Genomic DNA, 27505 nt, shown 5'->3' with positions numbered 1-27505 from the left:
TCCTTCCTCTCTTCTTCCTATCATCTTTACTTCCCCTTCCCCGATCCCTAAAGGCGCTGAGCCGTGCCCCCGCGACGGGAGGCAGAAAATAGCGTCCTTTTTGTCTCTTCCTCTTTCATTAATCTCTCTCTCTCTCTCTAGAAAGTTTGTTCACAGTTGCTCTCCGTTTGAATATACTGCAGATGTGGACACACGGTGTCCACTTTCTCGGTGTAAACGAAAGGTGAAAGTGAGGCCTTCGAGATAGCTTTGGCAATAGCGGAGACCAATGTCAAAAAAAAATCTTTTTGTAGTCATCACCAGCGATTTGTTATTTGCCTGATGTTAATGTTAACATTTGCTAATTAAAGCCGCAACTTAGAGCCTTCAGTGCCTGTAGGCACGTGTGCTCAGATATGGGTGCACGCTTTAACGAAACGATCCACTGTCACCACTGTTGGGTATCGCGTGTCTCAGCTAGCGGCTGCTTCTGCGCAGAACTGATAGATGGAGCGGACAAGGCGATGGGCAATCAAGGCAACATTTACGCACAGCATAAACAGAGGCGTTACATATTCGGCAGTGGGGCTGACAGCTTAAAAAAAAAAAACTCGTACTGAGATGCTACGATGGGCCGGGATTTCTACGGACGCTCTCCGACGCTGTCGAGAGCTTTTGGATGCTCTGACGATCTCGTCTGCTGCTTGTCGTCATGCCGCTTGGTTCTTTTATAGGCCCTGGGGAATCCTCACATCAGCAGCCTCCAATCAGGAACGCCACCCGCTCTTGCATCAGCAGCCTCCAATCAGGAACGCTGCTGTCCTTGCGTCAGCAGCCTCTAATCAGGAACCGCTGCTGGACTGCACTCATGGGCGAGCGGTATTGCCACATGTTGCGTAAGAGGCATCGGGCTAGATGACGTCGACTACATCATCGGGCTGGACTCAGGCACGTGCGTGGAGGGAGATTGCCACAAGTTGCGTAATACACATTGTTGACGGCGAGGGCGTCAGCCGGGCACGCTCCCTGGTTTTGACGTTGGTTGCCTTTGCAGAAGCACTGAAGTACGATTTGAACTCCATGGCATAACAGCACCCCCGTTCATGTCGTGGCTACGTTAAAGAACCCCTGATGGGCGAAATTTGCGGAGCCCTCCACTGCGGAATGGCATGAAAAAACTTTATTTCAGTCCTGCAGGACGCGCTTAGCGCGTAGCGGGCGTCTCCCACGTAGGGACCGACAGGGAGTACCTGGCGGCCGCTTCGTGGGCCTGCTGGGCGGCCCATTGATGGTCGGCGAGCAGTGAGCTCCTGAGAACCTCTCCCACTTGTTTGAGGTAGAGTCGGGAGGAGTTGTTCTACACTCCCAGAGCATGTGTGCGAGTGTCGCTGTGTGTCCACATGATGGGCATGTGTCGCTGGGGTATGCATCGGGATAATAAACGTGAAGCGTGGCAAGGTTTGGGTACGTGTGTGTCTGTAATAGGCGTAGGGTTAATGCCTGCGGTCGGTTAACTTTCGGATATGGGGGTGGAAAAATGCGGCGTTCCAGGTAAAAGTGCTTTGTAATTTCATTGTACGTAATTGGTGCATCCCGATTGGTATCTAACCCAGCAAGACGAGGTTGCCCTGTGGCAGTGCGGTCGGTAAGTGCGCGCGCTGCATCATGGGCGATCTCGTTGAGGTTGGATAGGGCACCCGGCACCTGGCCGAGATGGGTGGGGAACCAGATGACCGTGTGGTGCTTCAGGGCACTCGGGTCCGCATTGCGCAGGATACGTAACGCCTGGTCGGAGATGACTCCGCGTTCGAAGGCTTTGATGGCCGGCCTGGAGTCGCTGTAGATGAATTCCCGTTTGCTGTCGAGCATAGCTATAGCTATAGCTACTTGCTCCGCTACTTCGGGGTTTCGGGTGAGGATTGTGGCTGAGTTAAGAGTCTGCTGCGCGCATGATACCGCGACCGCGGTGAAGGCTTGGTTGTTGCGATAGGCAGCGGCGTCCACGAACGAGACGTTGTCCGCTTCCATGTCTATGCGCTTGAGAATGGCGGTCGCCCGCGCAAGGCGCCTGCCTCTGTTGTATTCGGGGTGTACATTTCGTGGTATGGGAGCGATCGTGATAATGTCGCGGATTTCACGAGGAATTAGAGTCAACTCTGGGGGGTCCCTGGCCCTCGAGGAGAAGAAGCCGAGCTCGCGCAGAATATGGCGGCCTGCCTTGGTGGTAGTCATTCGGGTCAATTGGACGCGTTCCTGAGCTTCGGCGATCTCTTCTAGCGTGTTATGTACGCCAAGCTCGAGGAGTTTGTACGTTGGAGTGGTGATAGGGAGGCCAAGGGCTCGTTTGACCACCTTGCGAATAAGCGCATTGAGTTGATCGCGCTCAGCACGTAGCCACTTGTGTATAGCGGCAACGTAGGTAAAATGGCACAAAACAAACGCGTTTACGAGACGCAGCAGGTTGTCTTCTTTGAGGCCATGGTGCCTGTTGGCTACTCTACGTACGAGTCGTATGGCATTCTCAGTCTTAGTCCTGAGCTTGTGTACTGTTTGGGTGTTGGTTCCGCGGGACTCAATGATCATGCCGAGGACCTTGATGGTGTCTACCCTGGGTACAGTGCGACCATCTATGGTGTGGAGGGTGATATTGCGTTCCGCCGGAGGTTTCCACCATTTGGGCTTGGCACCCTGGCGTTTGGGCAAATATATCAACAGCTCCGACTTCGCGGATGAGCACCTGAGACCGGTGTGCTCGAGGTGGGACTTGGCGGTGTCGATAGCCTCTTGCAGCGCGGATTCAACGAAGCCATCCGACCCTGTGGAGCACCATATGGTTACATCATCCACATAGATAGTGTGATTCAGGCCGTTGATTTTCGAAAGTCGTTCGGAAAGCCCGATCATCACGAGGTGTAAGAGCGTGGGTGAGAGGACGGATCACTGAGCAGTGCCCCGCTGTCCGAGCTCCACTTCTTCAGACACTAGGTCTCCTAAGCGGAGGACGGCTCTGCGTCGAGTGAGAAAAGAGCGGATAAAGTAGTAAAATCGATGATTTAGGCCGAGGGCTGCGATCGATTTCAAGATTGACGAGTGCGTTATTGTATCGAAGGCCTTTTCTAAATCGAGACCGAGTATTGCACGAGTGTCCCGAGTGTCCACTGTGACATCTCTCATAATCATATGGTGGTTTGGGGTGTTAATCCCCACATATCAATCGTATCGATTGGGATGAAGATGTCCTAACCCAGACCATAGGAAATGAAGGCCAATCGTAGCGTTCGGCTACATACATATTTAACTAGCGTTGGCGTGTACGCTAGTCAATAAATAGGGGTGTGTTGCATTGTGGTTTCGACACTCGGCGTGTAAGTGGGGGGGGGGGGGGGGCGGGTCCAAACTTTGCCCTGCCAAGGGATGTCATTTTGTTCATACAGTCATTTTGTCTTGTTTTCACGTGTTTTATTTTCCTATGCATGAGTTTTGTCAAGTGCTTAAGGGCATAGGGGGTTCCACTTTATGGCTTCAAGATAGACCAGTGCTATAGCAAGAAAATACGCGTGTCTAGCGCCTTTACAGTATACCGAAAAGGCGCAAAGCATCTATTTTTATAATAATAATAATAATAATAGTAATAATAATAATAATAATAATAATAATAATAATAATAATAAATTGTGGGATAACATAACGTTATGTTTCCGCACTGAAGGTTCAACAACGACTGCCCCTGAATCGGGGCACACACACAGCTTTCTTGCTTATTTCAGGCGAGAGTGTTCTTATCGCTGGTGCCCGTGTTTGGAGGCATCGCCGCGACGCGCAGGCGCAGAAGTGGCGCCGACCCGTTTGGCCCCAAAATCTATAATCAGCTCGTGTTTAGACACAGCTGACTTCTGCTTAGAAAACTATTATCATTGTTGTCAATTTAATTTTATTGTACCATTCCCTTCTTATCTAAACCACCGTTAGGTGTACGTGCTTCTATGTGGCGTATCATCAATCAGTCATTCATTTAACGTGCTCAGGAACAAACATCGGATCATTGCGCAGGCGCACGCAATTATAGAACGATAAAAATAAACAACGCAATACACAGTAACAATTGCTGGGGTTCACAGTTCCAAACCCACCATGTGTATATAAGAGACGCCGTAGTGGAGGGCTCCAGAGATTTTGACCACCTGAGGTTCTTTAACGTGCACCTCAAGAACACGGGCCTCCAGCATGTTCGCCTCCATCTAAAATGCGGACCCCATGGCCGAATTCTGATCCCGTGACCTGCGGGTCAGCAACCGATCAGACTCTAGACTACCATGGCCGCTAACAATACGACACCGACAGTCTTCATTTATAAATGAAGTGAATACGCGCAGTGAGAAGAATTAAAAAAAGACGAAAATCATGAAATGGTAGTGAAAAATAAGGCGGAATATACAAGACTATGTGGAAGGCTCGCTGAAAGACGGGAAAAGAAAGAATTCGTAAGTGTGCAAAACCATGGTGAGACAGCGCAAAGCTCAAGTAAAAGCAATGACTGTGGACTATGCAAAATATCGAGACCAAGAAAGTTAATAATACAGAGACTTTTAATCTATAATGTTAACTTCCTTGATCTTGGTGTTTTTAACAGTTCACTTCGACCGTTTTTACCTCAATAATATTAAAAATAATAATAATAAATAATAATAATAATTCGTATGATCGTCGACGTGCTCAGCGCGAAGTGTGGCACAAACCATCTCGTGTCACTCCGCTCGAGACTAAGCAAGAACGAAGCAGAAGAAGAAGACGACGAATCCTGGAACGACGTCTCGCACTGCATTCCTGGCCGCTCTTAATTCCAGCGCCGTGAGCCAGGGTCATCACGGCTGTTCATCCACCTCAGTAGCACTGCTCTACACGATCTCAAGCCTGTTTCCCAAGCACCGTCATGCGCAAGTAGCCTTATGTTGATTTATGACGACAGTTCATTAGCGGAGGTCTGCCCTGTCTTGAGCTAAGAGTCAACACGACATAAAGGCGTTTATTGTCGAACCTGTGACGCTGTCCAGTCCAGATTTCTCGTGGCTTTCTGCCGCTCATGTGCTCAATTAAACCTATACAACATGAAACGACTTCTGTAAGCAGCGCATCAGTTATGAGAAATTGTGGATCGGAAAACGCCACTGGAGCCATATATAATGACTACACTTGTGTCTTTTTGAAAGCCGTGACGAAGGCGAGTCGTCTGATAAAATTATTATGGTTTTACGTCTCAACACCATGGCATAATTATGGTGGTTGCTGTAGCAGAGGGCTCCAGAAATTTGGACCATTTAGGTTTCTTTATTCTACACCTAAATCACCAGCCTCAAGCATTCTACTCTGCGCTGCAAATGCGGCCGCCACTGCCGGCGTTTTATCTCGCTACTTTCTACCTATAGAGCATGCACCAGCACCATTAGGCCACCGTGGATGTCAAGTTTTTCTGAAAAAAAAAAAAACAGTTGCTGCAGTGACCTTTCCTGTTCAAAGATTTCTCATTTCATCCATTGATGTGTGACCGAACTTTTGAGCTTTGTTCTTTTTTTTTTTTTTTTGCTCAGACGTGCCTTCTAGGAACTGAGCCACTACGCGCTATTCCGCAATTCTTTAGCAGCGATATCTTACCGTCCTGTTGCTTGACTTCTGCCATAGCTTCTCTCATGAGTGACGAAGAGCTTCGTCAGTACGGTTCCTTAAATCTTATTCTATATACCATTATAAGACTGTTAGCCTTAGAGAGTAGCAGCACCACTAAATACTAGAGGCTTTGTAAGAGCAAACAAAAAAAGAGCAACACGATAGAGGCGATACGACGTCAGATATTGGGGCACAAGTGCGCAGTCTGGGACAACAAAGAAGACTATAAGGATGTCAGCCAGAAACAATATTATATCTCAGATGTCTAAGAGCAAGGACACTGGATGCGAAAGACTTGGCGTATGTCTTCTTTCTATTGTCATCTGCTATGAGCGAAATTCAAAGTACGAACCAGTCTTCTTGTCAAAGAAGCAACGCTTACATAAACTGCAGCCACATACCTTAGTCGACTGTTTCGTAATAACACCCCAGCTTTGCCGCGGTCTCATTTCAGCAGCGGGATCGTCCTCCGCTACGTCGGGCGCGCTGCCTACAGCGACAAGCTCGGCCGGCAGCAGAGCCGGCGAATCTTCGAGACGATCGCGTAAGTATCCTCATCATAATCATCATCATCAGCCTGACGTCGCCATCTGCAAGGCAGAGGCTTCTTCTTCATGTTCCGCCAATCAATGAGGTCCTGTACTAGCTGCGCCCGCGTTATACCAAGAAGCTACTTAATTTCATCTTCTGCCCTAAATTTACTATAGCTTTAGTTAGACGTGCCATTCATGGTGAATAATTATAAAAATTCAACACCAAGGTAGCACAGGTCTACGCACCTGCATCTAGTCATGATAACTTTTTCGTTCAGCTTCTTTGAATAGGTGAAATCAGGAAAGAGCAAGGTAAAAACACAGTGTACCGTGCTGATGGCTAGCTTTATTGTCAAGGAAGCCAAGAAGCAGACTGGAGGCCAGGCAGTGGAAAAACATAGTATCGTGAGGTAATACCAAGTCTTGAATTTTCGCTGCCAGTTTATACAGCCCATTTTAGACGTATATGTTCATAGATTACCTAAACGTCCAGTCAGTTGTATTCAAGCTATTTCTAAACGTATACTTTCATAGATTACGTCAACGTGCAGCTAGCTGTACTTAAGGTATTTATAAATCTATACTTTCATAGATTACCTTAAGGTTCAGCCAGTTGTTTACAAGCCATTCATAGACGTATACGTTCATATGTTACTCAAACGTTTAGCCATTTGTATTCGAGCTATTTATAAGCGTACCTCAATGCCGAGCGAGTTGTGTACAAGCTATTCCTAGACGTATGCGTTCATAGATTACCAAAACTTTGTCAGCTCTATTCAAGCTACTTCTACACGTATACGTTCATAGACTACGTCAACGTCCAGTCAGTTATATACAAGCTATTTCTAAACATATACTTTCATATATTACGTCAATGTCAAGCCAGTTGTATTCATGCTATTTCTAGACGTATACTTTCATAGATTACCTCAACGACCAGCCAGTTGTATACAAGCTACTTCTAGACGTATGCGTTCCTAGATTACCTCAACGTCCGGCGATTTGTATTCAAGGCATTTCTGGACACTCATACGATACATAATGTTTCCGATGTGACCATCATTACTGTGCGTTTCGGAAGCCTCTGATATAGAATATTCAACATAAATCCACAAATCCTCATGATCCACAAGATTTAGGACTGAGAAACATAAGACGTTTTAGTTTCTTGTGTTCGCAAAGCTTTCATTTTGGAAAAATAAAAACAAAATTTGACAGCGATAGCGCAAAAGGTCGTCACTTTAGGGCTCTTATATCTATTAACATTTAGAGCTGCAATGACCATATTCTAGCCAGTATATTGGCATGTCTGTGTCTACTAGTTTATATGCACGTATATACCTGCAAATGAAGACGCACCAAACTCGCACTGTTATTTAGTCATAGTCATTGGGCATTGGGTAGTTACGTGCAGTATATAGCCAAATTGACTTCCACGTGGTGAATACTGAAATAACTGAGGAGCAATTTACTAATAGTAGAAATAAATAATTCACCTCAATTACAAAAGCTCCTTTAGCGTAGTGGTCCTTATTCGACGGATTCGAAATGGTAGAGGCGCGCGCGCTGTGGGATGTCAGCGCGCGTTAATTCTTTGATGCCCGCTGTTGCTCTACGGCAACATTCATAAAAAATGGCAGCATATCCACGGAGTGAATGATAGAGAGTGGGGCGAAGCATCCGTCCGTCCATGCGTCCGTCTGTGTGACCGTCCGTGCGTCCCTTCGCCCGTCCGTGCGTTCATCTGTTCGTGCGTCCGCCCGTCAATCTGTGCGTCCGTCCCTGCGTTCGTCCATGCATCCGCCCCTGCGTCCGTCCATGCGTCCATCCGTAGGTGCAGCCATCCGTGAGTCCGTCCATGCACCTGTCTGTGTGTCCGTTCGTCCATCTATTCAACACTCCAAATACCACCATCTCGCATCTTTTCATCATATATTCCGCATATGCACCGCCATCCAGCGGACGTTCCAAGGACTAAACGATAGGTGGCACACGCACACTTATTTACGGCTTGCGCTTCGCGTCAACTTCCCACCTTTAACCACCTCGAGTTCATGGTATATACTAGTTCAATGTTTTCATGGCACTGCGGCCCAACGCTGGCTAAACCTTTCTAAAACCAAGGAGGTTATGCCCAGCGAGTATAACGTAGCAACCCTTTCTTGCCAGATAGTGCTCAATGTACATGCCAATGGCTGCTAAGGGGCAATGAGAGACAGGAGAATTCGGATATTAGTTAACGCGCATGCTGCAAATTTTTTATTGTTCGACAACTCACAGAAGAAATCTCTCACCGGCACCACCTTGGAGGTCAAATTGTAAGGCTGGTTACACAATACGACTACTACTACGACTACGAAGGACGAACGGGTGCCGCTATGAGGAGCTTTCCCCCCAAATATATTTTTTTCAGCAAAGGCACCCTGCTGCGTTACCCTTCTGGCACTATATGCGGTAATGAAAAAAACACTACCGACCGTCTCGAGCTTTAAAAAAAGCGTAAATTAAAATGCATCGCGTTTTGTGTTGTTTTTTGTTTCAGCGTCTGAAAGGCGGTGAAGAAATCTCCACACAAGGTAGCAAATTTATTCGACTACAGTGGAACAGGATGCTACTGCGACACCTGTTATACCTAAAGTGACTCAGAAGACATTGCAGAACGTTTATGAGCCCGCTTATTAGTGTGGTCGCATGTTACATCACTGAAACCTCTATTACAAAATGGGTTGTTGCTCACGAGCAACATTGGGTATATATGGAAGTACAAAAGAAAAATAAGAAGACGTGATTGTAATAATTTTCAGCGTGTGGAGCTGTTAAATTCGATGTTTTAAGTGTGGAAGAGATTGTTAGAAACCGGTTAGCGCTAATTTCGTCCTTTCTTGTCGGCGTCACTCCCAGAATTTGCCGATCAGTTCAGCATAGGAAAAATAAAAAACTTTATTTTTACAAAAATGTCTGCGTGGTTCAGTGGCCTTTTTATTTACACAATTATAAATCTAAAAAAATGTTTTCATTATATAAAAAGACAATATATCTCCTGTTTTCTATCTTTGTAATGTTTTCTTTTTTCAAAGCTACCCGATTCAAGCCCAGTACCGCAACGCAGGTTTAAACCAAACTTTGGGATGTGTACATTTAAACCTCAGTCTTGGATGGTGCGTGCATCTACACCCTATTCCAGGCCGATACTGCTGCAAGGCATTTCGTGTGAAGTATTACCATATGTACCCAATGTTGCTCATGAGCAGCAACTCATTACTCGCCTATACATAATCGTTTTTTTATCTGAAGACGTGTTTGACATATTTCATCATTTCCTTATGCATACCATGCAGAGTGTTCTTGGTGTTGTTTATTGAAAAATCATTTTGGGCACCAAAGGGTTAAAGAACACTAGACGATCTGAAGTTCCGAAGCCTTTTACAACGGTGGCTCCCATAATCTTATGATGGTTTCGGAACCTTAAGCCCCAGATGTTATTGTTCTTTTACAAAAAGCTTCTTAAAAATTAGTTTGCGCTTAAACGCTTTTACAAGCATTGCACTGTGTCGGTAGCAAACAGGAATCCTAACGCGCATTCGCAATATCAAAAAATGACAAGTAAAGTACGGCATGGGGCTTAAATAGGGCAAACTCTTCCTTTCTCGTACGCCTGCGAAGAAAATTACCTTAAAGCAAAAATTTTCAAAAAATTGGCCCTTGTGAAGGCCTTACAGTTGGTGCCTAACCAGGGCACCTAAACGAAGAATCGACTTTTCTCGTGATCGGAGAGTGCCCTCTTACAGCACGTGTCGACGTCCATAATAAATACCTGAGCTGTCTTCGGGCCTCAAGATTTTGTGCCTATACCAAAAACAAAGCTTCCAACGGACAGTGTGAAACAGCAGCGTCGCGCAAAACATTCCACCTGAGTGGGTAATTGTTGCATTAGCCCATCTGGAACCAAGCGATGGCTTTCAGCTTCCCCGTATTGTACCAAGTACTCAAAATTGTGAACAACTTTTTTCTAACCATTCTTTAGAGGCGAGCTTAACCATACTTACTACATTGTCGTGCGCACGTTCTATGCATTCGTATATGTACATACGAATACACAGGTATGCAATTTTTTTTTCATTCGCAGCCCCGCAGAAAGTTGGAGTGATGTCCTTTTATTTTCACCTTGTAGTATTTAACAAAGCGAAGCCACGGCAAACTACGTGAGTGTTATTGTATTCGAGCACGACGGTACGTTGGTGACAAAACCAAGTAGGTGACACGAGTGTTTTCGCAGGATGATTTACATTTTGAACGTTGGCATCAACGTAAAACAGCTTACAGAGCAGGGTATTGTGTCTCACGTTATACATGAGTGTATGATTAGGAAACCTAATGTAACACTCCCTTATACACAGATAGCAGCGCGCCGTTGCACAGGAGGGAAGAGCAGGGGGAACCACAAGGTGAGTGGCACACGCTGCGCCGTCCATGACTTCCGTGACAAACGAAGCTGTTAAACGTGCAAATTTTCACGCACTAAAGCCTGCAATAAGTGAAATTAGGTGGAGAAAATATCTTTTGTCGTTAACAAGAAAAATACACGTGTTGATTCGCCACATACTTACTTTTTGTATATTGTACTGACGTTGCAGGTACAGGGTGCACAAAAGCTAACACTAGAGAGACATCAAGGCACGACACATGCTCTTACTTCACAAAGTCATTGACTCCTAGCAGAAACTTTTGTTGGTCTAGTTGTTGCATGTTTAGGTGATGTCTTGGCTTTTTTTTGCCTCCCTGCATATACGCCTTGTTTCTTCCGAACGAACACCTGCCAACTTGCTCAACTCCGTTATTCTGTGCTGTAGTAGAGTGTAATGGAGAATATACATGTTAGCTTAGAGACATATAGTGAACGCAATAATTGTCTTTAGCACACTGGTACGGCCACGGGGAGTCATGAAACTCATGACGTTTCGGCAGATTTTCGTGTGTGTATAAAACACAAAAAGCCTTCGCAGAGTGAAGTAGCCTGCGGTGTCTAGCTGTGCTAACTTAAACGGACCCTGAAATGGTTTCGATGATTTGGCACTAGCACAAGCACAAGTTCAAAGGGTCATTTACCAAGCAATCTCAGATCTCTGCGTAAACTGTGTTTTTAGCACAATGCTTTAAAGCTGCGAATCATTGCAGATCACTGCGACTCGGCCAAAGGCGTATTTCACCCACTCATTGACAATATACACTCTCTATAAATCAAATGCTGATAATTATTACTTTTGGTATTTAAACAAACTTCAAATTTTTGGTTGGCCTTCTATTATTTTAATGCACTATTTAAAAGTCTCTTAATTAAACCACCATTATTTTGTTCATGCTTTTCGCGGTTCTACACCAAAAATATCGGCTGCTTTCCCACTGCTATTGAAAAGTTCATGTTTTTATGTAATCCTAACAGTCTGAAAATGAAGAACAAGCGCCTCCGTTCTTCACGAAAAAGGTTTTGCTAGTAAACAAATGCTTCAAACGAAGCTCACGCATGGTAAACTGCGATGCTTCTCATTTGTAGACAGAGCTTTGTTCTGAAGGCTTATATTTCTTTATTATGTGCCTTCAGCACAAAGCTTCACGATTTCTTTAAAAGGTCTGCTCAGCAGTGAATTGCCAATAAATTTGTGAACCTTACACATCTGCTTTCTGTTCATTGCATGCTGTTAGCGTTTAAAAACGCTTAAAAATTTTAATTGTGATAAAACTAATGCCTAATCACAATGTATGGCGTCACTTCACCCAGACTCACATATCTGAGAACGTCTGATAATTCGAATCTCTTGATAATTCGAACAACCCGCACAATACTTTTCGAGTTCGAATTCACGGAGTCGACTGTAACACATTGCAGTCCAAAGGGTCATTTACAAACCAATTCGAGCTCTTTGCGTGTAATTTTTACGATGGTTTAAAACTGCGAATCACTGCAGATCACTGCGACTCGGCCAAACGTGTTTTCAACTACACATTGACAGAGCAACATGCTCTGCCCCATTGACGTCACCATGGCTGCTGATCTCATTGGCTGTGGAACTCGCGGCAGGGCCGCGTGAAGGTGGCGCTTAGCACCGAGCACTCGAAGGAGGAGTGGAGGTAGTTGGGGGCGAAAGGCTGAGCGGAGGAGAAGGGTACCTGTTTATCACTCGTAGCTCCGCTAATAAGGTGTGTTTCTATTGAATCATGGTGCCAGTTATCTGCACTAGTAGTGGTCTAATCAAAAACGGTATGTATAGAAACGGTGTCAGTGTCCCTTTAAGGCGGCGTATTCAGAGCAGCGTTCCCATGCACAATGAGGGCGTTTAAGTATTAGGACGAGGAAAACTGAAAGATTGTAGAATCGCGGTATATTTGTTTAGTGAGTGGTATTAATTTCAATGGGACTGCTTTAGCATTGGAGCACCCGTTGCGGTGGCTGCATTTTCGATGGAGGCGGAAATGTTATAGGCCCGTGTGCTCAGATTTGGGTGCACGTTAAAGAACCCCAGGTGGTCGAAATTTCTGGAGCCCTCCACTACGGTGTCTCTCATAATCATATGGTGGTTTTGGGACGTTAAACTCCGTATACCAATCAATCAGCACATAACAGAGATTGAGACGTCTATAAGTATGGGGAGTGGGTGACAGTGGTGAAGAGTGCAGGTGTGCTAAAGATTCTGCAATGCTAGTGATGTACGGAACTTGCAGCTCGATGAATACGTTTATACGTAGAAGCGGCGATAGCATGCGTCTTAGTCAAAGTGTTACAAGACCAAATAAAGTGCATAGAATTTCGCAATCGTAATATGCGTATTCACAAAATAAGCCTGTCGTTTACATCATGAAACGATTAAATGCATCGCCTTTATTTTCGGTCTCTTACTGGCTTCATTTTAGGTGAAATGTAAGTATTACACATCTTCTATGTTCTCAATTGTAAATATTATGAATGGCGAAATACATTAGTAGTAAATGTTATTCATAATTGTGCAACCGGTTGTCGCAGCGTAAGAAGTAATGATGATAAGCAGGAATAATGGAATATTAACATTCACTTTGCGAAACAGGACGGAAGATGCTTACTTAAAAACTAGACACGATCTGTTTTTTTTTCTCATTGATTTCATCGTTTACTATCGTCTTCTCTTGAAATGGGCTCTGTGCTAAGTATCTCTGATTCGGAATTTTGCTCTTTTTAGTCATCTAAAGCATCCGTATAATAAATAACGAAGTTCACCCAATTAGCACCTCGTGCATTATGAAAAACGATTCGTTTGATAGCCAACAATGTTTTGGTAAAATCATTGCTCATGTCGGCTACAAATATGCTATGGAGAAACAAAACAAATAAAAAAAACGGCAGGCAACTAGGTGAATTTCTGGGTAAAAACCATAGTGATTCTTTGCGCTTTTTCTCTGCATAATGCCAGTGATACCAACCATATTGTTTCGTTTGCTGTTCTTGTTCTGCAAGGATCAATTTATTATTTACACAAGTGTGTAAGAGACTAAGGTCGCGCACAGTGTTCAAAAAAGATGGTGGCTTGAGTACCCCTTTATAAAGAGATACACATTACGCATTATTGTTTTAGCTGAATCAATACAGCAAATCTTGTCTTATTTTTCAGACCAGAAACGAGATACGAAGCCGTTGCTTCCTGGTAAGCATCACAAATAATCTGCCTCTAAGCCCCCCCCCCAACCCCCCCAAAAAAACGAGTATTTGTGGAGTAGTCATGCCACCTAACCATAATCGTGATGCGGTTACGTGGTGTTACCAGTCTTGGAAACGCGGATGTTGCCAATTTCTTATCGGGAATGCGTTGTCAAGCAGACATGCCGCACGCTTTTTGTGACCGTATTGCTCGCACAGTGGTGGTAACGCAAGAAAAGCGCGAGAAGCCAATAACGATTGTAGTTGTACAGCGAAAAATACTCCCGAAATACCTCATATATAGTTTCTTTGAGTGCGCTCCAGCATTTTTCGCGTACTAAACCACATGCGTGGCGCGGACGACCGGTTATAAGTACTTCGTTCATTTTAAACCTTCGGTGCACCAGAGAAAACTAGGATGAGTGGAACATAACGGCATACTTGAGCGAGATACAAGTACTATAAAGGTAGAAAGTTTAAAAGTCTACTAGTCAACGTGCTATAAAATAATTACGATGTGTCCACAACAAACATGATAGACTGGTCCACGGGACGGCAGTATGCTAGCCCATAGGGGAGTACCAAGTACTCTAAATCGTTGAACACATTACTAAACACATTATTTCTGTATTCGTGCGAACAGGGACACCCCTGTTTCCGGACAAAAAGGCCTTAAAATCAGGCAAAGAGTTAGTTCTTAGCACTTCGTGCTTTCTTCTGTCAGGCGGATGGCTCGTGCTGACAAGCAGGCTCTGCGTTCCGCAGCAGGGCTTTTCGTTGCTTTCTACTATTACGTGCGAAGTCCCCTATGGCGGAGTTCAATTCGGTTTGCGCGCCTTTACTGCGCACGCGCAGCAGCTGCCTGAAGCACCTCGAGAACTTGCTCACGTGCTAGCGCGTTCCAGCCCGTGTAAAGGCGTGGGTGAGTCACGGCGGCCTCTCCCCCTTACGCTCTCCAAGCAGTCATGCGATGGCGTCGGGGGAAAAGATTGCAACGAGATACTGCAGGCGTGCGATGAACCCATGCGCTCCCGCTTGGCGTAGTGATAAATACGCGTGGCATCCTCTAGCTAACTAGAATTAGGGACAGCAAGAGAGAGTATACAGTGAATTCATGGCGTGCTCCACTTGCAAGGCCGCGCTAACATCGGGCGAGGTGCCCGTGATGAACGGAACTTCAAGTCGACCCATGCGCTGCTTCACGTGCTACTAGGGTTTCTATTAGTTGGAGATGGTGTAATTTTTTTTACATTCGATTTAGCCCCTGGGGAGGGGCCGCATTCTGAGATCTTGAGGCTGAGGCTCCTGCTCGCCCCACAGGGCCTGCGCTTATCTGTCTTGTGGTCGATGTAAACGTGTTAGGCCCAGAAGAAGCTAAAAGACGAAACATAACACGATAGAGCAATCTCAGATACCTTTGCACCACGAATACATTCCTAGTTAGAAACAAAAGCTGTTCACTTTCGGTGACTCATCAAGAGCATGCGAGAAGCCTAAGGGTGAGCGGCACAGCATGGACATATGGACACGACAATGGTTATAATTATATGTAGCTGACCATTCTAAGTGCCCTTCCTTTGAGGAATTCGGTATTAGGCATTTCATAACAACCTAAAAACAACCATACTGAAAAACCTTAGCTAGAGCTGTAGAATAGAAACCAACGTTGCAAGGAATGTTGGATTCTGATTTATTGATATGCGGGGTTTCTCGTCCCCAAACTACCATATGATTGAGAGACGCCGTCGTGGAGGGCTCTGGAAATTTCTACCATCTGGAGTTCTTGAAAGTGCACCCAAATCTGAGCACACGGGCCTACAGCATTTCCGCCTCTGTCGGAAATGCGGCCACCTCACCTGGGATTCGATCCATATACCGGCACGTTAGCAGCCGAAATGCTCGATTATCGCTGATAAGGTTGAAACCGTTCTCTAAAATTTATTCTTCGCCAACTAACTACTAGAACACCTGAGAATAATTAGACAAGGAAGTGTTAATGAGGGACAACAATGTTTGTGAAAGTTAAAAGCAAATTTTCAAGCACGGAGTCTCATTAGACAAAGGCAACACTAATGGCTTCCTGAGAGCTTCCGTGCACACCATTCCGAGCAAATATTTAGATAAAACAACACTAACCTAAGCATGACAAACCCACTACTTGTTGGGGACAAGCTTAAACAGGGGTGTAGCCAAGAAAGGATCCTTAGGTCCGTGACAAAACTAAACTATTGGTGAGACGTCAGTAAAGACAGATGTTAACCGCCACTATGCACACTAGTCACCAACATATAAGGTCCTGAGACGCGCGTTAGTCATTGTCTCGGTACTTTTTATTGTTTCAAATAAGGCACACAAACCACTACCATTATTGAAGATTCCATGGTCCCCCACAGTCCTCATTTTTTTCTTCGTGACCAATTGACATAATCAAGCTTCTCTCAAACTTACACCCATGGCAGACCTAATCACAAAGAATTGACGATGTTTTGCCCAAAACACACCACAAGACCTCCCTAATCAATGGAAATCGGTGACATGCGGTGCTTTAACGATCAACACAACACTGTTTAGCATGCGCTCAAGATGATGACGTGCTCTTCTGAATTCCACTCACAGTCACTCAGAATATTTTTACACTCAGAATATTTTACAAATGCAGGCAATTCCAAGCCATGATTCTGCTTCTCGGTGGCTTCCTGATCGTGTTGCTCGGCACTTTCGGCTACATGCTTTTCAGTTTTCTTACAGGTGAGTGAAGCGTGCGCCTTTAAATCGCTTCTTTGGCAATTAGGTCACCATCCTTGATGATTATTCTCGTGCGATAACCTTCTTGGTTGATTGATATGTGAGGTTTAACGTTTATAAACCATCATATGATCATGAGAGACGCCATAGTTGAGGGTTCCGGAAATTTCGACCACCTGGGGTTCTTTAACGTGCACCCAAATCTGAGTACAGGGGCCTACAGCATTTTCGCCTGCATCGGAAATGCAGTCGCCGCAGCAGGAATTCGATCGCGCGACCTGTGGGTCAGCAGCCGAGTACCTTAGCCATCACCACGGCGGGGCTGCGATGACCTTCTGAAGGAAACGCTGGGGCCGAATTGGGGATGCTGAATGAGTCTCCGCCATGCATTGTGTGGCCACTAGCCTTTTAAAGACGATAATCTTTCTTGGGGACCTTCGACGCAAAAATTTTGGTCTGTCTGTCTGTACATTTGTCTGTTTGTGCACCCATAACGGTACTGGGTACTATGAACGGCATTAACCGACACCCCAAACGGCCGACCCCATCCGCAGCGTCCCCCAATGTTGCTCAAGATTCAGCATTCATACTTGTTCGACTTCCAATTAAAAAGCAATTATTGCGCATATCTGAGGCACCATAGCAACACGTATATATTCCGTATATGCGTTTTTACTAGAAAAGACATACATAAGTAAATCTAAGGACCGTAGCGTTTATCAAGCTGAACTTACCATGCAACGCTTGCACGAAAAGGCGAGTGTTTCTATCGGTTTCTTTAAGACAACACGGTGGTGGCCTCTACCCATCGCCTTACGTCCTACACCTTATCACACCTGAGACGGGCACGCACGCCCGTCTCAGCCCGTCTCAGAGCTGCGTGCTTTGTTTTCCAACAAAACTGCCAGATAGCGCTCGTGTCTCACGTGTGACGTGACTTGATGCGCTCGCTCGCCTCCGCTGCACGCTCGAGGCACTCTAACGCAGCACCTCCAGAATACCATTCCCCAATTTTCTTGCGTAGAACATCAAATAAATGTTTTGTTCACTCTCTCCACACGCAAGACTACTGTATTTTCACGACAGATTAACAGATTAACATGCAGATACGGGGCGAATTTTTTCTTTCAGTAAATGTGTTTGTTATCTGTTGTCTCACCATTTGGAGGGAACCAACTTGGTGCGAAGGGTAGAGGGCCTCCTGTGGTCGGGACGCTGCAACGTCAGCTTACCAGTCGCAGGGATATGCTGTTGCCTTCGTATATTAAAACGCTGTCTTTCACTGCAGGGAGTTAAATGCGAATTCTTAAGGGGACCTTGCGGGCCCCGTCATGGTGGTCTAGTGGCTAAGGTACTCGGCTGCTGACCCGCAGGTCGCGGGATCAAATCCCGGCTGTGGCGGCTGCATTTCCGGTGGAGGCAGAAATGTTGTAGGCCCGTGTGCTCAGATTTGGGTGCACGTTAAAGAACCCCAGGTGGTCGAAATTTCCGGAGCCTTCCACTACGGCGTCTCTCATAATCATATGGTGGTTTTGTGACGTTAAACCCCACAAAATCAAAAAAAGAGGACCCTGCGGCACTTTTTCGGCATGGTAGAGAAATACCGGCGATCGGCTTCGAAGAATACGAGACCAAAACATGCTGGTGCTGCACGTGGTCTAGTGTTTGCAATTAATCTCAAAGTCAGATAGAACAAACTCCCTCCTTTTTCTTCAAATGACGTCATACACCGAAACAAAATTCCACGAACTCCACGTACCTTAAGAATCGATGTTACGCGATGCACGCGGATGCACGCTGAATGTGTTTTATTTTTTTTAGTGAGACGTTATGCAGTGGCGTTCAATATATGCATTGTCAACAGCAAACGTTTGCGGCATCACAGGGCTTGGAGGAGCGGCAGAGACCGCATTGCAGCGCCTTCTACCGCGACGTGCACCATGGTGTTGAGGTTATCGGCCACAGCTTCCGCGATTAGATCCTGCAATGCCACGTTTTCTAAACACGTCGTTGATATAATCATCGAGGCCGAGTCCGGAAGCCCCGACATCATGCCGCGAAATGGTAGGCGGGGCAGCAATGTAGTTTTCCGCCGCTCCGAAACCGCGCTGTACATCCCGAAACCGACGCATATGTTTTATAATAGCAATAGTTTACAGTTGCGTAATGACTTGAACAGCATCATGAATATTAGCAAGACCAGAAGCCGTAAAATGATGTAAGGCGCTATTGTTCTCGCTGGGGCTCACGAGGATTATAGCCATCAGCACTGCTACACAAATCAACCTCCACGAATGGCGCCTAACTACAATTGACGTTAACTCGACTTGATGGCTGTATCATAGGAGTACAAATCTAATAATCTTTATAAAATTTCAAAGCCAGCACTGCAACCAAAATTGACGTTTCAAGAACATAATGGTCCATTAGTGAAATATTTCCGAAACATGGCCTGGCTATATATATATATATATATATATATATATATATATATTGTAAGATGGCGTCCAGTACCCTCAAGACTCTCCTTTATTGTCTCGAGTATGTGCCCCACAACCTAAGCTTGACTAGTGATGATGAGTATGTACAGATGAAAAGATGGGACGCATAAACAATGCTCACACTTATTTTCCCCGCGCACTTGAGACTTGAGTGGCCGGCCCGGCCGAGACTTAGGCGGGAAATGAACGGCGAACAAAAGGTTTAAGACGTGAAACGTGGACTATCTCGGAGGCACGGTAACGACGGTCCGAGGAACCCTCGACGGGAGTGACAAGGTAATTGACAGGAGATGTCCGTTCAGAAATAACGTAAGGTCCGAGAAAGCATGACTGAAACTTTTCACACAATCCTGGAGTGCGAACAGGCGTCTAAAGTAATACTTCATCTTCAGGACGGAAAGTGACGTCTCGACGAAAGCTGTCATAGCGTTGCTTGCGGTCTTGTTGACTGGCCTCCGTGTTGAGTTGAGCACGTTGCCGTGCCTCAGAGAGCCTGGAAACGAAATGTTCTGGCGTAGTCGTGGACGTTTCTGTCGATACATTGAAGAAAGAGGCGTCAATGGTGAATGTCGGCGCACGACCATAGACGAAGAAGAAAGGTGAATACCCGGTGGTTCGTTGAACAGCGGTGTTGTGTGCGAATGTTACGAACGGCAAGATTTTGTCCCAGTTATCATGGTTTGGTCCGATGTACATGGATATCATGTCGATTAGAGTCCGGTGGAATCGCTCTGTCAGGCCATTTGTCTGCGGGTTGTAAGCGGATGTGGTCTTATGAACTGTGCCACAAGTTTTTAGGATTTCATCGAGAATTGTGGACAGGAAGGCCTTGCCTCGGTCACTCAACAACGCGCGAGGTGCACCATGACGCAACACAATGGCTTCTAAAAAGAAGGCGGCAACGTCTGATGCAGAGCTAGTGCGTAGAGGAGCAGTCTCCGCGTATCGTGTGAGGTGGTCCACAGCTGTGACGATCCAGCGGTGGCCCGTTGGCCTTACGGGAAGTGGCCCGACGAGGTCTATTCCGACAACGACAAAAGGTGTATCGGGACATGGAATATGGGTTGTAATAGGCCAGCAGGAGCTGAAGTTGGTCGTTTCCGGCGTTGACAAAGTGTGAAAGAAGCGACATAATTAGCCACAAAGGTAGAAAGACCAGGCCAGAAGAAACGGCTCCTAACGCGGTTGTAGGTCTTTTGGAATCCTAAGTGTCCAGCTGATGGGTCGTCGTGCAATGCTTCGAGAACTTGTTTTCGAAGTGAACGGGGAAGTACTGGCACCCACCGATGCCCATCCGCATTGTAAGTATAGCCTGCATGACGTTGTTCTCTAGCTTGAACTGCCGTAGCTGACGACGTTGTCTGCACTCTTAAAAAAAAGTTAGTAAAAAGGTAGTAACTGCAAGCGAACAGGTAGTAACGACAACGGTTACTACCTTTCCTGAACCGTTCCTAGCTTCTTCCTACCTATTTACTACTTACATTAGTAAACAGTTGCAACCTAACTGCAATAGGGTAGCAACTGCAGCTGTTACTACCTCTCTTGAATTTTTACTACCTCTTTGCTACCTATTTACTACATACATTAGTAAGCAGTTACTAGCTGCATGCAAAGAAGTATAGTAGCTGCAACGTTTACTACCTCACTTGAGGTATTACTAACTTTTTCGTATTCTTGTTAGTAAAGAGTTGAAATGTTGAGTAGTTGAAGGTATTGAAATACAAATTCTATACTTGATCACGGTCTCTCTCTTCACCAAGCCCAGGGGTGGTTCATGACCCTTATATATATATATATATATATATATATATATATATATATATATATATATATATATATATATATATATATATATATATATATATATATATATATATATTATTCGAAGGTCGTTATTCGAAGGTCGCAGGTTCGGTCCCTGCCCACGGCAAAGTTATTTTTTCACCCACTTTTCTTTCTTCACGTTTACATTACAATTTGGTCTAATACCTTTCCCTATACTTTCCTCTTGGCATTATTGTCTGTTAGATCTCATTATTATTGTGTCAAAACACGCAAACACGAGCCCTTAATTATACACTTCTTTCCCTTATATATATATATATATATATATATATATATATATATATATATATATATATATATATATATATATATATATATATATATATATATATATATATATATATATATATATATATATATATATATATATATATATATAGGCACCATGTGTAAAAAACAGAAAATATTCTATAGGTGTAAATTTTCACAGCTGTACATTTGCATAACTCTAAGCTAACAGGCCCTAAGCCGTAACTTTGTGGCTGCCCATTGTGTTTCATGTTGATTAACCGAAATTGTTCGCTGAATGATAATATTTCGGTTGCAGTTGAAGGTAGCAATTTCACATTAACAGCAGATGTGCGCATCAGATAGTCCAAAGTAACAATCATATCAATTATCCGCTCCGGATACTACTAAATAAACAGAGCAATATGTAACAAAGTAACCATGCACAATGCGTTTCACTATAAATGTGGTGGATATCATTTAATTTGTTATCACACAAAGTGCCATGCGCTCTGCAGCAATACAGTGGGAAGAGACCAATAACACTGATAAAAGAAAAAGAATGTAACAAGCTTTGGTTAGAAAACAGTAGATGAAAGGGTGCATCAGGTACAGTAAAAGATAAATACAGTAAAGACAGCACACTAGAAACCATACACTAAAAGAGAGATGTAACATAAAATCATACGTCATCTTCAGTTGCGTAGCCAGGGAGGACATTTCCAAATACACAAACTCCAGAGCAAAAATATATGAAGTATGACTGAAACCCCTCTCCTAAAAAAACATTGGCTACGCTACTAGTAGTTTAGATTCAGCCCGTGACAAAAAGCTGTCTAAGATGACAATTTGGACATCATTCAACAATCATAATTTCAGGCCGTAGCATCAGCTCAGCACCAAAATATAGGTCAAGAACTTGAGGTGATGGAAGATTGAAGGGCTGTACAAGTTTTTGCTCGTCTGTATTGTCGACAACATACGACCAGCGGTGACGATCGAATCTGACTGTCATGAGCACATCTACAAGCAGGAAAAGGCTTCCGCAGTAAATATACAGCCTTCTTATTTGGCCAAAAAGTGGCAGCTGTTGCTTCTCTAGGATGACTACATCGAACTTTTTGAAAACCAAGTTTTCCACCTCGGCAGAACCAACTTCCCACACTGGAATGCCAGGAGAGACAACTTTGCGCATGTATGAGCACAAGTCTTCTAGCTTCAGCTGCCTGGATCTTTTAGTCTGTATGCCACGGTCCACTTCTAAGTTGGAAAATTCGAAACTCTGCAGCAACTGGTGTCTTTCTGCGATAGACTTGCATATATTTCGAAAGTTTTGGTTGCGCTGTGCAATAGTTTTCATGTACTGGTGTTTGGCTTCATATCGCATGCACCAGTATTGCTTTAGTGGACCAAGTTCACTGATGAGCCGAGGGTAATGAATCAAGAAATGCAGTTTGGGTATTATTGCACCAGGGTAGAGAGCAGCAAATGAAGATAAAAAAAATCGTATTTCATCTTGCAGATATGCCAAATGGTCGTGAGGAATCTTGTCGGCAAATGTTATATCTGCAATGCTTCTCAGAAGTAGGTACACTTCCCAGTGCTCATTTTGTTTAGGAACAATATCTGCAAACATAAGAGAAAAAAATCTGAATAGGCACCACTTTTGAGAAGCTGTTCCCTTGTATGCACTTTGCCCATTAAGAAAGGATTTCACGACTTCTTCCGGTTTGTTCTTTTTGTCGTGAGCACCAAAAACGAATGTGCGGATACGATCAAGGTCTGAGTGCCTAATTACTCCAGAACGAAGCAGGCCTTGCAAAATGTGCCTTAATACATGTGGAATGGCTCCCTCCAGCACATCGTGCATCAAGTCCGGAGGCAGTTGCACTGTCACATCAAAATAGGCAACATCTGTGAGTGGAGATTCATCTTTAACGCCGTACAGTGCTGTGCCTAGCTGCCTATTTATTTTAGCACTTGCAACGTGGTTTTGGTGCAAGGGCAGATTTCGAACCTGAACATCACTCTCGTGAAAGGCAGTGTTGAACGCCGAGTTTGGTGAAGTACAAAATCTGCATGGACGACCACGGCTGAAAGAACACGTGAATCCGCCAAGTCGATTCATTGAAAGGTTATCACCGGAAAAGGCAACAAGAATCGCTCTCACCTTTACCGCAACAGAGTTCTTCCACAGAGTGAAACCAGTCATCCATAAAGCTGATACGTCATCTACAACTGGCTTCAAAATAACATTGATTCCGTGCTTGATGACAAGTCTATATGGTGCAACTAAAACTACATGGATAGAGCTGAGCTGTGATCTGTATTTGGCATGGATGTTTACCACGCTGAAATACACGACAAGGATTTTGTGAACACCCCGCTTTGACCCCAGCGGATTCACTATCTCCACTTCGTCGCTGTACAACACAAAAAAAAGCGTATACTGCGCGCCATCCTCGAGTAGTGCATGCAACTTTTCTTTGTATATGCAGCCATCCCTAAAATTATGCAGCGTTGGTGAAGGCGCTCCTGTTGAGAAATCTAGCTCTATGTGGTCGCGGAAGTTCTCAGAGGACATAAGATTTCGCATGACACCACTTATAGGAACAAACTGAAAAGTCTCACCAGCACCAAGATCACGCACTTCAGGCTTTACGTAGGGCAGGTGACGCTTGGCGAATTGCTCTCGCTTATATTTACTACTTGCTGCTTGAAAAATATCCTCTAAGAATTCACCAGCGAGTAACTTGCGCAGTTCGATTCCTGCCGACTCCATCGCGATGTTATTTTCAATGACAGAAGCGAATGTCCGAATTATGTCGAGAAAGGTAATCTTGAAGTCATTGAAAACACTTTCTGCCGTAGAGTGCGGTAGCTTGTGCACTTCTGCAACACGAAAAAAAAGTAAGCACAGCTGTTTTTTTATTTTCAGCACGAAGTCGTTGATTGTGGTCACTCGAGCAGTGGGAACAGAGACCGCATCGCATTCCGTGTTGATCATGTTCGACGAGCAACCAGATGAAAACATTTCACTGTGATCACCCACTGTGTCGTGCGCAGCGCAGCTTGTTGTGGCACGCACCGGTGGTTCTTCGAGGACTGTTGGTTCAACACCGGCTTCCTCTGCGTCATCCATGTCCATATATCGTCTGTGCACACGGTAAATGTGCCTTCGATAAGATTCGAACTCACTGTAGGTTTTCGCACACCCATCCACACCGCACATGATAGAAAATCTATTGTCGTGGCGATGGTCTCTTATGTGCCAGACGACTTTGCAGAGCTTCGTGGACGAGAACGCACATCTTGGGCATGAGTGTAACATGTTCACTCGCGGCAGTATTTGCGTACAGCCGCTGGGCGGTATTCTGGACTAAGTACGCCGACGGCTCACCATGATTACAGGTAGCTACATGGCAGACGTAACTGCAGTTCTATCCGTAGTTTTCACCAGCCGAACTGGGCCAGCATGGCTTACCATTTAGGACCAAAAAGTTGACAAGACGGCGGAGGGCGAAAAACATGAACCGGCAACACGTGGAAGCTCCGCATTCTTTGAGGGTTTTTGCACGGCCGGGCTAGACTGCACCTGGAAGGCGGGCGTCGTGGAGGAAGGGGGGGGGGGGTGGGTGGCAAGGGTGAGATATTTTCACTGACAATAAGGATAAGGAGTAGTTGCCTTTACACGGGAATTCATGTGCCGTCTTAGCTGCGGGTAGCGAGAGGGTACACATTCCTACACGTGTCTAGCAGCGCCGTGAATATTGGTCGATGCAGAAACGGTTTCTTTCAAAATCAAGTTCAAGATCTAGTGAAGGATTCGACGAAACACCGTCTGGCGAGGGGCATACGTGTCTTGCAAATAAACAAACACTCGCCAAATTTGCAACGATATACGTTGCAATTAGCGAGCGTTTGTTTATTTGCAAAACAAGTTCAAGATTTGAAAAAGCCACGCTAAACTGGACGGACATGCTTTTCGTGGAAGTACACTGTGCAGGTGGATTTCTTGGACCTGCCCTTCATCGTGCCCGAAATACAGGCTGCCCGTAGGGAAAGCGCATGGGTTGGTTTACTTCATGCCACGCACGTGCTTATTGTGACATTTCATTCGTAGGGCAAGTATTGAACTTCCTGAGAAGCTACGGCAACATAAGAGCGATGTCCCCAAGTTCCAGTGACAAAGAGTACGTTCGCGGACCACGGCATCTATTTTCACAATGCCGGCGTCGTCGAACAAGATGCAGCTTATTTAAACAGGTTTTCGCGAAATCCTGGCCTATCCAAGACAGTCAGTCAGTCAACAAACTTTTTACACATTCCCCTGAGGAGCTGACGTCTTTCAAGACGGCTGGTCGGCTGCGGGCGGCACCCACGTCGGTACAGGAAGGGCATGCCCCTTTCGCAAGGAGACAGCCAGTAACTTCAACCGGCTTAAGGTGCGCTGCTAATCGAGTGCGCTCAATATAATTTCGCTCATCATGAAGAATAGGCACGACCCCACGGCAGGAAGAAAAAGTACGCGAATCGTGGAATTTTTTCTTGCAGCTAAAAAAAAAGAAGAAAAGAAGTGGATATTTCAAGGGCTAGTTTTTCTTTGTTAGTCTTGATATTGCACCTAAGAACAACAAAACAAAACATTTGTTTACTCCTTACTTTGATTGGCGTCCCTCTGTTTCAAGTAAAGTCCATTAATTAAAGGACTGCACAGCAAGCATAACCGCAATTAGTCTCCTAACCATGGTTATAGAAATTAAACGGGTGATTCCACGGGAGATAAGGTAATAAACCGAACTGAAGTGAGATCGACAGGAATCTGAAAAGGATGTATCACATTTGATTGAGTATTTCATATTTTATGTATATAGCACCAAGCAGCCCGAAAAGGAACCCAGTTTTCTTTTAAACTGCATAATTTATGGGATCAAAAATATGGAACATATTCAATGCGGGGGACCAATTTCATCACCCGTCGTTCTCGACAGGTGATGAGGGTGTTATAAGCAAACATTACCGTTGAATTTTTTGTGTGAAATGTATGCGACAGAAACAGTAAAGTAACATTTATGAAACGTACTTGTAAAGCGAAGGAAACTATTTTTGAAAAATTTCTGAATATGCAACACTAAGTATAAATTGTTGTTGGGCGATTTGATTTAACGTCAGTAGGGTACATAATACCGCAAACTTGGAAAAAACACAGATTCTAGTAAATAAGTAGGAGGGAGCAGAAAGGTCGTGCGATAAACTTCTTTGTTTATTTGAAAGAACAGGCCACCAGATTACAAATCTCTGCGAATGCGTGCGTCAAAATCGGTAAACACTGGTCACATTCGCGTGTCAGAAAGCTGCAGCTCGTTTTGGTAAAGTAAAATAGTCGTATCAATAATGTAAGCTGTGCCTCTTTTCTTAATGTCAAACGCCCCCAATAGCTCGCACTAATGTTTCGTTGCTTCTGCCTATTATCTTGACCTCGCGAAGCCGAGGATCACATCTGCAGGCTATACCATGCGCAGGTAAATACGCATTTCTTTTATTCTTTAGAGATAAAGGATGCTCCCGAGTCGGTCGTTGAGACAGCGTCCTGTTTGGCCTACGTACGTATTCCCACACGACAGCGGTATTTATGCAACCGTCACGCATTTCACATAAGGTATGGTGTGCTTCTTCAGGCATCCAGGCATTTCTGTCAACGTGGCTGACCCACGGACACCGTCCAGCCAACTTGTGTGGTGCCGAGATTACGCCCACGTACCATGCTTATTCCAGCTCACAATCATCAAAAGGTAGCAAAGGTTTGCTTTTGCGTCCACGTCTGGTGATGATGTAAAAATTTGAACGACTCTCGAGTGCACACTCTTAAAAAAAAAGTAGTGCTACTTGCTACTTTTGGGTAGTAACAGTTTGTCACATATGTTACAACCCTGTTAGTAACGGGAGTTAGTAACGGCAAGCGTAGTCACTGTTACTACTCTTGCCGTTCCTAGCAGCAGCTAGTAAAAGCAAGGGTAGGAATCCTTACTACCGTTGCTGTTACTAACAGCAGGTAGCAACAACAAGGTTAGTAACTGTTACTGGCCTTGCCATTACTACTTCCTGTTAGTAACGGCATATGTAGCAATAGTTACTACTACTCCCATTACTATAATATGGTTGTAACATATGTGACAAGCCGTTGCTACCCAAAAGTAGCAAGTTCCACTACCTTCTTCCAAAGTTACGAAGCTAATATGTTAGTAATCGATGCTACGTTCTTACTAGCTACGGCTGGTATGGAGGTACGACAGACTCTTCGAATACACAATTGTGTGCACACCAGGTTAGTTGAATTGATTATTCTGATG

At 44.8% G+C, this 27505-nt stretch overlaps 1 protein-coding gene across 1 annotated transcript in view; it reads left to right on the top strand.

The window, feature by feature from the left end:
* Positions 1 to 6084: 6084 nt before the first annotated feature.
* The window catches only part of LOC142802828 (uncharacterized), an 84966-nt gene continuing 63545 nt past the window's right edge, over positions 6085 to 27505 (top strand). The window contains exons 1-4 of the mRNA XM_075887880.1: positions 6085 to 6184; positions 10571 to 10618; positions 13811 to 13843; positions 16496 to 16584. The gene's annotated coding sequence lies outside the window, so the exon portion shown is untranslated. The remainder of the gene's footprint in view (positions 6185 to 10570; positions 10619 to 13810; positions 13844 to 16495; positions 16585 to 27505) is intronic.

Source organism: Rhipicephalus microplus, chromosome 3 (genome assembly GCF_043290135.1).
Source record: "Rhipicephalus microplus isolate Deutch F79 chromosome 3, USDA_Rmic, whole genome shotgun sequence".
Taxonomy (NCBI): Eukaryota; Metazoa; Arthropoda; class Arachnida; order Ixodida; family Ixodidae; genus Rhipicephalus; species Rhipicephalus microplus.
The sequence above is the reverse complement of the archived record's forward strand: the minus strand, read 5'-3'. Positions and strand labels throughout refer to the sequence as shown.